Source organism: Cupressus sempervirens, chromosome 9, assembly GCF_028749045.1.
Source record: "Cupressus sempervirens isolate cs-2001-9-10 chromosome 9, ASM2874904v1, whole genome shotgun sequence".
NCBI lineage: Eukaryota > Viridiplantae > Streptophyta > Pinopsida > Cupressales > Cupressaceae > Cupressus > Cupressus sempervirens.
This window is the reverse complement of record NC_143126.1, coordinates 197,961,793-197,979,625: the sequence shown is the minus strand read 5'-3', so window position 1 is coordinate 197,979,625 and position 17,833 is coordinate 197,961,793. Positions and strand designations below refer to the sequence as shown.

Sequence of the window (17,833 nt, the reverse complement as noted above, 5' to 3'; positions counted from 1 at the left end):
TTTAGTTTCTACCGAGCTAATAGTTCATGTGAAGTGAAGTTAGTGTTAACTAAGTTATGTGATGATTAGTGTTTACCAAGTGCAGTCATGGTAAACAAGTAATTTAGTTTATACCAGGTTACATAGTATCTATCGAGATAGCAGTGCAAACCGAGTTTGAGACTACTCTAAGATGATTAGTATGGACCAAGATTCTACTTCTACCAAATGCATGATGATGTCGAGTACTGATAGTGTATGTTGAGTATCAAAACTTCACCAAGTCAGTCTTTAGAACCTGAGTATCTATATTTGGGCCGACTTTGTAATATTGGTATTAACTTGTATATTGGGGCCAACTTTGTAATTATGTAAAATGGATTCATATATAAATGTAATGTATTCTTTCATATCCAAGTGTGGAAAAATCATGTGGAAAATTTATGAATGTGAAAGAGTATGAATGTGGAAAATAATGTGAAATAGAAGCATGCAAATGTGAATCAGCAGTAGAAAAAGTATATTGAAGACCATATTAGAAAAGGAGCAGCAGTGTCATATCTATCACATAAAGGTTCTCAGCACTTCAAAGAATCTCTATCAACAATTTAATTGTAAGTTAGAGGTCTACTATTTCATCCAAATCGGTGAACTAGTCCAAATCCTTTAACAGTGTAGAATTAATAATATTTTCTCAAATCTCTTAATAGAGTGCATACTTCATTATGTGTTTGGAAAACTTCTAACAAGGTGGACCTAGTAGTCCTAATTGCTCCTAACATGGAAGATCATCAAAAGTGATCATTGTAAGCCTTAACTGGCCAACTTTATGCTACAATATTGAATTTTTGTGGGTATCATCCCCACCCCAAATTTACTTTCTATTTGGAAGGTTTCTGGGTCACCAAATTGTTGTGTTCAAGTGTTATGAATGTTTTATGTTTGTATGCATGTAGTTAGATCTGATTTGATGAACTAAATGGTAATTGGATTATTGAAATTAAGATCTAAATAGGATAAAAAATTTGAGGTTACTGATTCACCCCTCCCCTCTTAGTAACCTAGCTAGTCTTGAATATTTCCAATAATTGGTATCAGAGCTTTGTGGGTCTCAGGATAAAGATTAATAGCTTAAGCAAAGATCAAGAACAATGGAGATATTCAAACTTGAAAAAGCCATTGACAATGAAAAGCTAGATCTAGACATGGCCACTACACAAGTCAATAAAGCTAAGGAGCAACTTTCCCAATCCTTGAAAAGAAGGAAGGAACTTGCTAATCAAATGAATGGTCATCAGTACATTGAAGAAAAGATTGAATACTTTTTCCCTTCAAGTAGTTTAGATAAAGCAAATGATGTGCAATCAATGAACTCTTAAAGAAGAATGGTTCCCCACAAGAAGAAGTAAGAAATCTCAAAAGAGAACAAGAAATTCAGTCAATAAGGCTATGTGAAATTTTGGAACAAAGGAACAAGATGAAAGAAGAAATCGATGGAAGAAACAATGAGATCCAAAACCAATCCCTTCAGCATGCAAATCTTATGGATCAAATCTCCAATGCAAATGAGAAAATCATGAGCCAAAGATAGATCAATGAAAGATTAAGAAATGATCTAAATTTGGAAAGACAAATTAATGATAGAATAAGAAGTGAGTTGAGAACTAAAAAGAAAATCAATGAAAAATTAAAAAATGACCTAAACACTGAAAAGCAAATCAATGAAAGAATGATGAAATATCAAGTAAAAATGAATCAATTGAATTAGTTGAATGAGAAGAATATTTATAGAAGGTGAATCCTCCAAACAAGGTGCTCAAAAGAATCAAATACCTACTTGCAATCACTGTGGTAAGATAGGTCATACATCAAAAAAATGTTGGAGGAATTGTAATGCAAAATTCAAAGGTAAATGCTACAATTGCAATCAAAATGGTCACAAGGCTAATTAATGCAAAGAGAAACCAAAATTTGAAGACAAATATCACAAATGCAAGAAATAAGGTCACAAGGCATCAGACTGCAAAACCAAGTCATTCAATCCAGTAGAGAAAATTGTAAAAGCAATATTTAGTTTGGACTATAAAACTTGGTGTAGATATCATTATTGTGGAGAATATGGACACATTGGCATGAACTGTGTTAAATGTCACATGAGGAAGAGAGATACCACCATAAGATGTTTCACTTATACAAAACTTGGTCATCTAGCCAAGAATTGCATGAATACATATAGAATTAAAGATAAAAAGAAAGCAAAAGCTAATAACATTTGAAAGCATATGAGGCAACAATGGATTCCTAAATCTGCTAAGGAAGATAGTTTCAAAAATGATGGTCATGTCACTCAAGAAGTTGGTGACTCCACCATTTCCATCTAACTTCTTAAGAAAGAAATGAAACTACGTTATCAAGATCACATACAAATAGTTCCAATTGATAGGAAGCAAAGATCCAAATCAGTATTCAAGATACAAAAGGATCATCAAGTGAGATTGGTATAAGTTATCATTGAGTTGATTTCTCTATCAAGTAAGGTTGGGTCATGGAATCTATTGAGAAAAGTCAAGAGTAACAAGTCATGCATGGTTATTGAGTTATGAAGTCTTTTATTCAGCAATCCAAACAAATAGTGGATGATAGTTGTCACGCATAATGATTTCATCACAGCTACCTTCATACTGAGAATTAATGGAAAAGTTTTATCTAAAAGTAGGAAATCAAATTCCTTTTCCACCGAGAATTCTAAGTGTTATTGTGATCAAGTGAATTGCAAAGCGATGAAGCGACTTCGAGTGGAATTTGCAGCTAAAATTTTTCAAATTTGTTTTATAGCTTACCAAGTAGCCATGGAAGCATCAAGAAGTAGTAGCAAGGCAAGGAAAGGGTCAAAAATGTTGGTCTGAGGAGTAGAATGGAAAGCACCTAATTTCAAACTTATGCCAATGATTGCTAAAACCCTCGATCCAAATAGAGCACAATCATAGATCCCTCCTAAGGTACTACTCATTAACAATATTTGAACTCATTTTAAGTGTGTTATTCAGGAAATCAAAACCCTAGAAATGGATGATGCTCTAGGAAAATTATGTGTTAATGGTATTCTTAAGCTTGAACATAAGAATTTGGAAGCCAAAGGTTTAAGCCACATTCCCCACCTACCACAAAGTTTCCAAGTCAAATGGATAAGATACATCCTAAGTCAAGTTCACAATGGTCAGTCATGGCTTGAGAAATTAGTTTTGATTACTAAGAATATGATTCATTGTATCATCGGCCTTGCCATGCTCTCCAAAGCCAAAACCACTAAAACCCTAGGTCAAGTGGAGTTAGAAAAGAAAGCCCTAGCTGAGTGGGATAGCAGAGGTATGAAAGTTAGCAGCATAACAAATGCAGAGCTGAAATTTGGAATACATGTGATAGCTCACAAGATCTATAGTTCTAGTTGTCTAAATAGTGTGTCATGTGAAGTAGTAGACTTGGCATGCAAGGTCGTGGAGGTCCTAAATTTGACATCTCTTCATCAAGATTAGGCAAAATGACCAAATTTGGAGACAATTGAGATACTACATTGGTAACATAATTTGTATACTGTATGCATGTCAATTTGGGGAAGCCTTTTGGAGTATTTTTAAAAAAATTGGTAGGACAAATGCATGGTAGTATGGAGAAAGGATGTGCTAGTGCTATACTAGATTAATGAGTATATTGTAGAAATGGGAGAGAATTTTGTCAACATAATGAATAACTACTTTGATGTCTTTAAGAAGAATATGAATAACAGATTCAAGACACCCAAGAAATTGGTTGAAGATTGCAAAGATTATGTTTGTTTCATGGTAGATTGTGATAGAGTCTACATTCAGGTAGTGAGACCTAGAGTTGTATGTGTAAAACCTCTTCCCTATTAGGTGAACATTGATGAAACCAAAGAAATTATTGAAGCCTTGGTTAATGAACTTGTTGATCCAAAGGCACCACACTTTGGAATAGAAGATGAGGCTAAGGCAATGATAGAGCTTGAAATCAAGCTTCTATAGGTGATTAACAAAGGAAAGAGGAGAATAGAAAAACTCAAAGAAACCACACCTCTTATGTCAACTAAAGTAAAAGGAGAAGATGTGGAAGAAGTAGAGGATGAAGAGGAGTCAGAGAAGGAAGAAGAGCCAGTGAAGAAGAAAGGAAAGGTGATCATCACCAAGCCATCCATTGTAGTTTTTACCAGAAGATTCAAGAAGGAAGGTAGTGAAGTTGTCTTCAGCAAGCCTCCTCCCACCTTCCAAGAAAAGTTGAAATAATTGGAAGAAGGTGTAGGCATAGCCAACTTCAAATCATTGAAGTATGAATCTAGGACAGAGGCTAAGAAGAAATAGGTTAAAGAATTGGTATTAACCAAGATGGGAAAATGGAAGTATTCCCCTAATCAAATAGCCTCCTAGATCTCTAATGAATTATAAGAGAAATTAAAGCCAAGATGGGACTCTAATATGCAAACAACAAAATATATCTATGCACAAACCCTAAGGCAGTTTTTTTCAAGCATAACAGATGTTGAGGTAAAAGAGTCTTTAAAGAAGAATGAAGATAAAATGACCCACAAATTTAATGCTTGTTTAATTTTGTTAAAGGATATAAAACATGTGGTTAGGAATGCCACAATTATGTGAAAGAATGTTTATCACTTGCATAAACAAAGTGACTTCCTTGTAGAAGTGAAGGATGATGATAATGATGATGAAGAAGAAGAAACATACACTAAGCGTACACATTTTGACAATGAAAAAGTTAAAGAAGATAAAGAGGAAGAAGCTACCAAAGAAGACAAAGAAGATGATGAGGAGACTGATCTTGAAGATAATAGCCACAATCATTGCCTCACTTCCTCGCTTTCCAAGCAAGCCAGTAGCCACATTAAGTTTGGAGACAACTTCAGCAAGTTTGATCATGACCACAATAGATACATCAAATGTCCAATCACTCTTCACTCCCACACACCTCAGCACTTCATTGATAGAAGTGTCTACCACTTTATCTACCAAGTTGTAGCCTCCCTCTTCTTCAGCTCTTGAGTCAATATCATCAGCAATGTATATAGTATGTTCTACAATTTTGTGTTCTTCTATAGTAAGTACTTCAATTTTGAGTTCTACAATTTTGGATACTTCTGTAAATACTTCAGTTTTGGATAGACTAAGCATACCAGTTAGTATTCCATCAGTTGGGACTATATCAATTTTCACAACTAGTCCTACTATCTCTACAATTGTTTCCATTCCAAATTCTAAGGCATTAAGTACAAGGACAATTGAACCTAAGGCTAAACCGAGTACAAGATTTTTGAGTAGCAGTAAGGAGATAGAGAAGGATATAAACCCAGATGAGGAGATTGAGATTCCTAAATGGGGTTTTGATAATATCACTATGGATCAAATGCATATAGCTGGTCAACTCCTCCAAAAGAAGGCAATTCAGAAGAAATTGAGAGAAGAAAGAGACAAAGAATATAAAATTATAGATGATGCCAAGAATATTTTGACTGAGGTGATAGGTGCTGAAGTTGATACTTCTCAACACATTTTTTTTCAATTAGAAGAGGTAGTCTAGAAGTTTAATGAGGACTCTAGTGGTCAAAATAGATTGATTGAGAAAACAAAACAAAAAATTGATAACAAAGTGCTTGAGCACATTGCTTAGCAAATAGCTATTCAACATGTGGAACATTCCTCAATTCTAACCAATCTTGAAACCACTTGCACAAATGTAACATCACTTTTTGGAAAGTTATGTAATGTTACCAAGTTTACAAAGGAAATAAAGAGCAAACTGGAAAATATTGATGAAGATCTAAAGGCTAGTGCACAACATTACTTGATGTTGAGATATTGGGTGTTGCACACATTGTACAATATTGTTATACTATATTATTTTATTTTATTTTATTATGTAATATTCCACCTAGATGGACGTGCAACATGTAAAGATTCCCATGGGATATAATTGATGAGTTGTATTGTAACATTGTGAAAATATTTCATGTAATTATTTAATATTGGAGAAAAGAATTAAATGCCCAATATTAAATGTGGAGTCAATGGGTTAGGTAGCACATGGTTTATGTAATACCACTTAGTGGTTTTGTGAAATTTGCTACTATATAAGCAGCCACAAGGGTAGTTGTTGTAGAGTGACAAGAAAGGACAAAAAGGCAAGAGTCGAGCAAGACAAGGCTTGATGGGTTAGCCAAGGGAGCATTTGTGAAGGTTGGAAGCATGGCATGGGATGTGTGTATTCATGATTATTCACATAGTTTTCTTAATTATGACTATGGTTTTGAAGGCTTCCATGGTTGTATTGCAATGGTGATTTTGCTGAATAATACATGGTGATGGATGTTTTTGGAGGTTGGGTTTTTTCCTTCAATTAGGGTTTCCTAGGGTATATCTTGTGTCACAATTTTTTGGGTATGTTGTCTATTCTCTTGCATGTGGATTTTAATTCCGCATTTATTTTAGTTTTATTATGAGTTATGTAGAAATGGTTATATTATTCTTTATTGTTGAGTTTCCTTGCAAGTGGTATTAGAGTTATGGTTTTATTATTGTAACTCTAGATTGAATCCATGGGAATGCATGAGAGGATAAAAGAAAAGGGCAAGATATATGAGTGATTTATTGTAGATCTGAGGGTTTTGGGTTTGCTATTATGATGGGATGTTAAAAGATTTGGGCATGTAAAATTGTTGGACAAAATGGGTTTTTTGGATGTTTCATTTAAATGAGGGTTTTAGGGGGGAGCTTGCAGAAATGACCTCCTAGGTAAAAACAGACCTCACCATTGGATTCGGGTCGACATTTCCATAAATTTTGATAAATAATATGCCCTAGTTTGGCCATGTTCAGAGGAAATGAAAGAATTTTTTAATTTCAGCTCGTGATGGCCATCAAATTTAATCCCATCGAAATTTTTCATCACAAAAAAATAATAAAAACTGAAAAATCACAATGGAAATGGTAAAAATACTGTCTTAGTAAAACGGTCATAACTTTCTCTCAAGATATCAGATTTTAGAGTTCTTATAGGCGTTGGAAAGCTAATTCAAAACACTACAACTTGGCATAGGTTTGGTTCTATGATTTTTAGAATTTTTTTAGTTTTTAAGAGCACTAAAGTTAGATGTTATTTATTTTGAGCATAGATTTGTGCATAACTTGGGCATACAAAGTCAGATTTTGGACTTCAAGTAGTCAACAGAAAGCTCTTGGAGATCTCTACACATTGGTTCAAATTTTGTACAGTTTTGGCATGATTTATTTGGTGATATATTGATCTGAATATTTATAGATATATTTTGCCTATGGTAACATTGTGTGTTTATGGCATTGAAGATTTAAGTTTTGATGTCATTGTCTTAGTTCATATTTTAGATTGGTCTCATGATGATATGGTTATCATTGTTTTGTTTGGATATGTATGATGACTTGTTCGATCTACAAGTTGTGTAGTGTTGTAAGCGGTCTATACTTACAGGTTGCATTTATAGCTAGGTTATGGGTTGTGTTTTTCCATTGATCTTTCATTATTGATGCATATTCAGATTGGTGGCTTGGATTTGGATTGTCTATGCCCTAAGTCACATGATTTGTTAATTTTTTTTCATGTATAAGGGATGAGATGTTGTTACCAGGTACAATCATGGTGGAGGATTGTGGTAAACTTTTATGCTGATAGGTTGGACACTTTTGAGTGTTAGTTGCTCAGTTCATGGATGTGATCATGGTGTCATAGATTTTGGCATGACATAATTGGATATATAGGTACATCCTTGATGATCATTAGCTTGGATTTCTAATTTGGTTATGATAGTATATCTTCTTGGTTGAGGATCATGGATATTTGGTTTCTTTTGAGGAGCTCATGATGTGCACTTTGAGTTCTTTGATGGTTTAATGCCTTGGTTGATTCTCATGGTTAGAGGATGATTTTTCATCATATGTCATGGATAGCTTGGATACACGATTTAGTGGGGGCTTCTGATAGTGATGAAGTGACAGTGTAGGATTAGTTCCTAGTTTGGTTTGGATCTTAATGTAGGAGATGGATTCTATGATGCCATAAGTGACTTGGTACCATAGTTGAGTGGGATTTTTTTTGTTTTTTTTTTGGCATTGATATATTTATTGAGTATTTGTAGATGTTGGAGGTTTGTCTTAGATCCTGTTGCTACAGAAGCGTCTTTGAAATTTGCATGGTGCACTTGGTTATCTTTATGGTGTGTGAAGATAGTTAGATCTTAATGACTCATTGAGTTTTTGGTTATCTTCATGGTATGTGGAGATAGTTCTTCATGCTATATGGAGATGGTTTTCTTCATGGTGTGTGGAGATGGTTGCATCTTGAAGACTCATAGGGTTCTTGGTAAAGGTGTGGTTTATCTTTCTATTTGACATGTTATCCTTGGTATGAGGATGGTTTCACAATTATGTCATGATATACTCTTGATATGCATTTAGAGTTGTGACATGTTATGGTATGTTCATCTGGAGCATGTTATCTCTTTGGTTGAGATGGTTAGATCATGTTGTCATCTTTATGTTCCTGAGGCCATGGTTGGAACTTTGACATTGATCTTGGTTTAGTTTCTTGGTATTGAGTACACTAATCATAAGTTGGATACTTCATGATATTGCTATATTTAATTTGGAGTCGGCATAGATTGATTGGTTATAAGTGCTCATGGATACTTAAAGATGCTGGTGATGTTGACTTCTCTTGGATTAGAGAAGTATTTGTTGGGACAATTGATGGTTTCAGTAGGAAGTCCGAGGGGCAGTCACCTGAAATGAACTTGAGAGGAGATTGTTCTTAGATGAGTCTTGGTTAGAGACTTGGGTATCTTGATGAGCATTCTCATTCCTCACTCTTGGTCTACTTGGTGTTTTGCTACTTGAGAGGTATAGCCCATTGTTTCTCTCAATTGCATTATATTTATGCTTGTCTTTCATAGATATGGATCTTGAGCTATGGTACATGAGTTAGTTCTAGAGGGTTCATTTGAGACATGGTTTAGCATTGGTTATCTCCATTTGCATATGTTGTTATGCTAGTTGAGTTTGGGAGATGGTTTTATATTGAGCATATTCCTTGGATTAGGAATAGTTTATGAGTTTTCTCTTCTTGTGAGAGGCTTACATCCATGATTAGTTATATGGTATGGTTTGGGTGTTGTTGAGGCTTCTTGTTGGAGTTTTATGGAGGAGATCATACTTGCACAGTTTCATCTGGAGGTGTGTGTAGAAGGACATGGTACAAGTTATGATTTGCATGATTTCTCTAGTCTTGGTTATCTTCATGGATATTCGGTTTCACTTAAATTGGATTTGAGATTGGTTAGAGATTGTGATCACTGGTTTGTGCTCATGTATGTCATGTGAGAGATGACATGGTTATTCCTTTATCTCTTTCCTTTATTGGTTATGGAGAACTTGGGAGCCCATTGAAGACTTGTTATGAGAGTTGTTCTTGCAAAATATCAGTTTATGTATTGTTGATGTCCTTGAAACTACATGGATTCACTTCTTTGAGATGTTGTGAGTGGATTGGTTATAGATTTGACATTATCTTTTGCAGTGGGAGCTTCTTGGTATATATGTGGTAGGTACTAATCTTGAAGCTTGTGAATGAGAGTTGCAGATTGGATATGTTGATGATGTGAGATTCACTTGGTATACTTTTGGAGGTATGGATAGTTGGATGGGTTTGGCACTTGTTGTGGGTGCTATTTCAGCTATGGATATTTTGACAACTATGGATACATGTGATTACCTTTGGATCAAGTTTTTGTGCTTGGAATTTTAGTTGGTATAGGATTTTATGATCTTCTAATGTGACAGGTTGGGTGGCTTTCTATTTGGATGGTTTCCACGTATTCTAGTGGAAGTGGCATAATAGGAGGTGAGATCATTCATGTTTGAGATGCTAGATACCTTGATTTTGTTGCAGGTACCATAATAGAGCACTTGGTGTACTTTGATCCATGATGGTGGATGTGTTCAGAGGGATTGTTCCCTTGTTCATTTATGTGTCTATGGATTGACCCTATGCAATGTATACAACAAGTGGGAGATTGTTGAGATATTGGGTGTTACACACATTGCATAGTATTGTTATATTGTATTATTTTATTTTATTTTATTATGTAATGTTCCATCTAGATGGACATGCAACATGTAAAGATTCTCATGGGATATACTTGATGAGTTGTATTGTAATATTGTGAAAATATTTCATGTAATTATTTAATATTGGGGAAAAGAATTAAATTTTTAATATTAAATATGGGGTCAATGGGTTAGGTAGCACATGGTTTATGTAATACCACTTAGTGGTTTTGTGGGATTTGCTACTACATAAACAGCCACAAGGGTAGTTGTTGTAGAGTGACAAGAAAAGACAAAAAGGCAAGAGTCGAGTGGGACAAGGCTTGACAGGTTAGCCAAGGGAGCATTTGTGAAGGTTGGAAGCATGGCATGGGATGTGTGGATTCATGCTTGTTCACATAGTTTGCTCAATTGTGGCTATGGCTTTGAAGGCTTCCATGGTTGTATTACAATGGTGATTTTTCTGAATAATACATGGTGATGGATGCTTTTGGAGGTTGGGCTTTTTCCCTCAATGAGGGTTTCCCAGGGTATATCTTGTGTCACAATTTTTTGGGTATGTTGTCTATTCTCTTGCATGTGGATTTTAAGTTTGTGTTTATTTTAGTTTTATTATGGGTTATGTGAAAATGGTTATATTATTCTTTATTGCCGAGTTTTCTTACACTTGAACCTAGTTCAAGCTTTGTACATCATATGAAGATCAGATATGCAAGTAGAATTATTGAGAGAAGAAGCAAAGATCTAGTCTTCATTGGTAGATATTTAGAATATAATCCTTCCCATCATGGATATAATGCACAAGCATATTGTTTATTCTAAAACATTGTTCCATGAAAACAACTTCTCCATTGTAGATCACATGATAGAACTATCTGCGAAAGTGCAAATTGCTCTACATACATGGAAAGTTTTGCAAAAGAACTGGGATAAGACTCTAGCACTCATATTGAAGGTACATTCTGATTTTCTTTCTAATAATGGTGTCTCCATGTAAATAAGTTTTGAATAAATCTTTGGCATTATTGTCAAAAAGGGGGAGAGACACTTAGCATAGTATATATGGGGAGAGACACTTAATATGCTATATGGGCATAGATACTAGTCATGCTATGTATATTGTATGGGGGAGAATCATGCAAAGCAAGAAAGTGTATATACTTACAAAGAAATTTTTTGAAAAATCTCAAAAACACTATACCATACTGAGCTAGTATCACACTATGATGTATATAAGTTTTGGCTGATAACTATTTTTGTCACTAATGCCAAAGGGGTAGATTGTTGACATTCAGTTAAGTTTGTTATTAGTACAACACTTGTTTAGATTATGTATGGTTACCGAGCTCATTGAACAGTCTACAGTGCTTTCCATGTAATTCAGTAGCCACCAAGCTTTATAGTTCCTACTGAGAATTTCAATGGTTACTAAGGGAATTTAGTTAGTGTGAAGTGCAACAGTTTAAAACGAGAAGAATCAGGCAATGTGAAGTCTACTAGTTCAACCCAAGCATTTCAATGGTTACCAAGCTTTGCAATTTCTACCGAGCTAGCAGTTGATGTGAAGAAATGTTAGTGTTAACCAAGTTATGTGATGATTAGTGTTTACCAAGTGTAGTCATGGTAAACAAGTAATTTAGTTTATACCAAGTTACACAATATCTACTAAGTCACCAATGCAGACCGAGTTTGAGACTACTCTGAGATGATTAGTATGGATTGAGCTTCTGCTTCTACTGAATGCATGATGATGCCAAGTAGTGATAGTGGATACCGAGTATCAGAACTCCAACAAATTAGTCTTCAAAACATGAGTAACTACATTTGGGCCAACTTTGTAATCTTGGTGTTAACTTGTATATTGGTCGACTTTGTAACCATGTAAATTGGAGTGATGTGTGTGTGTGTGTGTGTGTGTGTGTGTGTGTGTGTGTGTGTGTGTGTGTGTGTGTGTGTGTGTGTGTGTGTGTGTGTGTGTGTGTGTGTGTGTGTGTGTGTGTGTGTGTGTGTGTGTGTCTGTGTAAGTAATGTATTGTATCATGTCCAAGTTTGGAAAATTCCTGTGGAAAATTTATGAATGTGAAAGAGTATGAATGTGGAAAGTAATGTGAAATAAAAGCATGTGAATGTGAATTAGCAGTAGACAAAGTATATTGAAGGCCATATCAGAAAAGGAGTAGCAGTGTCATATCTATCACATAAAGGTGATCAACACTTCTAAGAATCTCTATTAGCAATCCAGTTGTAACTCAGAGATCTACTATTTCATCCTAACAAGTGAACCAGTCCAAATCCTTTAATAGGGTAGACTTAATAGTCTTTTCTCAAATCTCTTAATAGAGTGCATACTTCATTGTGTGTTTTTAAAACCTCTAACAAGGTGGACCTAGTAGTCCTAATTGCTCCTAATAGGATAGATCATTAGAAATAATCATGGTAAGCCTTAATCGACCAACATTATGTTGCAGTATTAAAGTTTTGTGGGTATCATCCCCACCCCAGTTTTACTTTCTATTTGGAAGGTTTTTGGGTGACCAAATTATTGTGTTCAAGTGTTATAAATGTTTTATATTTTCATGCATACAGTTAGATCTGATTTGATGAACTAAATGGTAATTAGATTATTGCAATTAAGATTTGAATAGGATAAAAAATTTGAGGTTACTAATTCACCCCTCCCCACTCAGTAACCTAGTTGGTCTTGAATATTTCCAACAATGAGTCTACCTACTAGACCTTCAAGTGATAGTCTATTCCCTAGTATGCATCTCAGTTCTTGAATTGCAAAAACTCTAATAGCATATATTAGTAATAGTGTCCTTAAAACTTTTCTTAGTATAGTATCATCATCTATATTACCAGTAGCTCCTCTTATTGCATTGACAAATTATTTTATCCTTTCAACATATTGAGCAATATTCTCACCTTCTTCCATTCTCATATCATCAAACTTACCTTTGAAACTTTCAGCTTTGGCTCTTATAACATTTGCATCTCCTCCATAGTTAGTGGTTAGGGCATCCCAAATTTTCTTTGCACTATCAATATCTTTGATATCATTAAATTTGGCATAGCTTAGCACATAAGCGATCTCCAACATTGTGTGGTTGTGTTCTTTCTTCTTTTTCATATCCTCAACAATTGGGGCACCAATAGGATCAACATGCTCAATAGTAATGGTAGATTATGCATGATCTCCAAGTCCTCTAAGGTCTAGCTTCATCAAACTTTTCCATGCAGGATAGTTATCTCTATTAAGCTTGGGTACTTCTCTTTTTGACATATTGATCTTGTGTGCTTCTAGTACCTTCAAACTAGTCCTCTTAAACAGATGGCTCTAATACCAATTGTTAGAATACTTTAGAATAACTAAGAGGGGGGGTAAATTAGTTATCCAAGGTCTAGATGTATAAGTAAAACTTTTCATAGCTTAGTGAACCCATAAAACATTATTCATCATGCATGCATTCATAAGATTTATGCAATCACTTAAAACGTGTAGGTTACTATCGAATCAACTTACATAACTGTAAACATGAAACATAACAAATTCATCAACACACTTGACACAATTATTTACGTGGAAACCCAAGTTGGGAAAATCCACCAGTAACATGCTACTCTTTTCACTCTTCTTAAGTGATGCCCTATGAAAGGCCAACCCTGTTAAAGGTTACAATACATATTGTTAAATGTGACCCTATTAAAGGATTTCAATCACCCTATTAGGAGTGAGCATTGTTAGATGACTTTAGACCATTCACTTGGAATGTCACCCAATTAAAGGATTTACAAATGACTATTAGGTCAACCTTAATCCAAAGGATTTTCCCTAGATTGATACAATTATTAGAAAGTAATAGTAAGGATTGATCTAATAACAACTTACAATTTCATTTGTAGGTTATAGATCACTATTTAGTCCTCCATTCTACTTTGCCTTTATACATTGCAGCTCTTATAGCTTGTTCACCCTTCAAGCATTTATACCCTTAAGCCTTATTGCTTAATATGCCAATGTAATCTCTTCTCTTAAGTCACATGATGAAATAAAATCATTGACTCCTTGTCTTCCTTAGGTTCTTGCACATGATAACCTTGCTTCATGACCAACCATTCTTATAAATCAAAAATTAAGATATTTTTTTCATTCATTCTCCATCATCCAATTTAGGTTAGGATGGATTAGGTAGGATATAATGAATCTATCCGACATTCCATATCTCTTCTAGAAACTTCTCCCAGAATTCTCTTTGAATTTTCCTAAAAATGATTTACCTTGAATTCTGTGCCACTAGATCGTCAACCTTATCTTCCACCTAGTTTACATAATCCAAGAAAATAGACTTGTAAGCTCAGATTCATTGAACTCACGAACTTTCAAATAATGCAGCAGCTTGGCATTATCATGCTTCTAATGCTTGGCACACACTACGTTGCTCAGTATCCTTTGTAAAATGACTCGACGCAATCTAAAGTGTACTAGTGCTCAGCATCAACTAAACTTTACCCAACATCCACTATTCTACTTGGCATACACTAGAATAAACTTTTACTTGGTGCCAACTAATTTTTTACTTGGCTTGCACTGACTCTTCTCGGCACCTACTGTCCACTTTGTCAAGCTTGGCAAAAAAAACTTTGTGTAACTTGTTCTTCTAAAATTTCTTAGTGTAACTAGCCTTTGTACCCTTAAGTAGATTATCTACACGTCATGTTATCACTATCTTAATTGGTTCTTGTACTCCTTTTCATAATCATAACTCAACCTTTCCTCTAGGTGTTATGGTTACATCTTTTGATCAAATCTTCTTCATCAATCAACTAAGTGATAATACTTAAATCATAAAAGTAGTTTTCTCACCAACGAATGGCAGTTTTGACATCAGTGACAAAATAAAGATTGAAGCATATTTGTCATACTTGTATGCTCTCAACAATCTCCCTCTTTGATTTGCTTCTTCAATCTATTCTCAACAAGATATACATATGTTTATACACACACACACACACTTTCAATTAAATATTATTTTAAAATTATTTTTAAACTATTATAATTTTGTCTTAAATTGTTTAAAAATCATAACCTTTCAAATGCCTTAAAATATTTACAATAGTTTTATAATTTATAAAAATAATGTGACTTCTCCAAAAAGAAAAAAAAGTGCTCATGTAACCAAATATATTTTAATCAATCCAACGTGAGAAAATTAATTTTTTAAATATATTTTGTATAAAAATGTTAAATTCACTTTTAGTTACAATAAATATTTAAGAAATATAAAAATGATTTATTATAAAAATATATATATAAATATTTCTAAATATATAAATATTTGATTGGTTAAAAAATTAGTTACTAATAATAGTTCTAAAGAAAACATATGGGGTGGGTGTAACATGACCTAGTTATACATGTTATCAATGTAACACTCACATTTTGGGTCCCATAACCATTTCCATTACAATGGTTCCCAACTTTGTGCATAATAATAGAGACTAACTATTATACTAGATTTGGTGTCCAAAAAATCCTAAAAGCATCACAAGAAAGAAACAAATGACACATAGTGGCTTAGTACTTGCCTTAAGTTATTTTTTATATTAGAAATAAGAGTTTCAGAACTAGAAAAAACACCAGAGTATCAATATGAATATACACAAGGAGGCCAAGCCTCACCTAGAAGAGAAAGTATCAGTTGAACATACAAAGCAACAAAAGGAGGAAAAGCAAAACTATCTAGCTGAGAAGATCATAGTGATTGTCAACCCAGGTAGTCTAGCCTAAGGGACCTTCCATCCAAACTATACTTTTATGCCCTTGAATCTGCACCATCATAAATAACTCTTCTTTTCTGGCATTCCCTTTTTCTCTAATATCTTTGTTTAATCTATTGCAAGCTTGCTCAAAAACATGCAGATCATCCAAAGTACTACGCCACTGGTACCCACGCTTAAGCTCAAGGTAGTAAAGAGCAGCATGCCCATCACAAAGGAACCTCCTCATATTGTCTTGTTCAATCATCATAGTAGTCTGCACCTGCAAGAAGATTTTAAAGTAAGTGAGTTTTTGAAAAAACTCAGTAAGATCCCTATGCTTACCTTGATACCTTTCCTCATTTCTGCACTTCTAGATCTGCTAGAGAATGTTAGACGACAATATATTCCAAAATGAATTGGTATCTTTAGGAAGACCATTAATATGACCAGAAATAATATCAAAAATATTAACATTAATAGGATAAACAATGCCAAACATTTTCCATATTTCTTTAGCAAAAATACAATCAAGAAGGATATGTCTACTAGTTTTAGGAACTCTACACAAGTTACAAATATCAGAATTAACAAAATCTCTCTTTATAGGTAGCTTGTCCAACAAACTAACCATTTGAAACATCTAATCTTGGGTTCCATAGGATTCTTCCACAAGATATCAAAATAATTTTTCAAAGCATCAGCATCATAAGAAGAGTACCAAATAGCATTAATATGATTGATAATATCAATATTACAATCAATGATTTTATAAATATTCTTAGCTTTGAGCAGAGTAGTAATGATACCACCAGGTCATTTGCACTTCAGGAACCTAAGAGAATCGGTGTGGCAAACAGTGGGAAGACGAACAGAAGCTTGCACAATCATGTTATAAGTTCCTCTATGGGAATCCGGGATAGCATATTTATCCTTAAGAATATCCCAAGGCATAATTTGATCATACTCAAAGAGATCCATAAATTGTTTAATACCTTTATTAGCCCACTACCTGGCAGAACACCCTTGGGTAAGGGCCAAAGGTTTACCATTTAGGTGGAGATTCCACCAAATGGATCTTTCACCATGGAGTTGAATATTGGAATGAAACTCCTTGTTAGTGATGAATTTCCTAACATGATATAATTATTTTTTTTTAAGAAAATTTAATATAATTATATTTAATATAAATATTTATATATTAATTTTATAATTAATAATTATAATGTAAAACTATATTGGTGAGTTAATTATAATGAAATATAAAATTTTAACAATCTAAATTATGAATGTTTCATTTTTAACCATATCCTGATTTAAATTAAATATATTATAATTGATTGTAATTTTAGAAAAAACAATTATTAAGTGTAATTGTAGCAATTAGTAGTATAAGTTATAAATATTTTAAATACTAATCTTAATTTTATTTAAAATTATGTCATAAATTAATAATTTATTTTAGTAATATTATTTTAAATTTTATATGTTGAATGAAACTATATATGCTATATTCTTACTAAGAATGTGTACAATTATATGTATAATATTTTTAAATTTAAAAAAATAATTTAGTTTAATGATAGTTCTATATTGTAATCTAAATAGTCATAAATGCACACACTTCAAAAAAATTACAAAAATTAATATTTTTTAGCTTAACCATAATCTAACATTTAATTCCATTTTGGAAAAAGAAATTATTACTATGCATAAATGTCCTTCAATCCACCCTTAAAAATTGCCTAAAAATTTGGAAAGAAATAGTGCTTCCTGAAAGTCGATGTATAAGACCTCAATTATTCTAACCAATATTGCTCTTAAATTATTTTTCAACAATCTATTTTGATTGGTAGAAATGGGAATTGTTAATCATTAGTTGTGAAATAGTGATTGCAATAGTACTATGCCTATTGGCAAGTAATAACAAGTGCCACATA

At 33.6% G+C, this 17,833-nt stretch overlaps 1 pseudogene; it reads left to right on the top strand.

Moving 5' to 3' along the window:
• Window positions 1-16,816, top strand: part of LOC149538164 (glutamate--tRNA ligase, cytoplasmic-like) — an 89,963-nt pseudogene extending 73,147 nt beyond the window's left edge.
• Window positions 16,817-17,833: the final 1,017 nt, after the last annotated feature.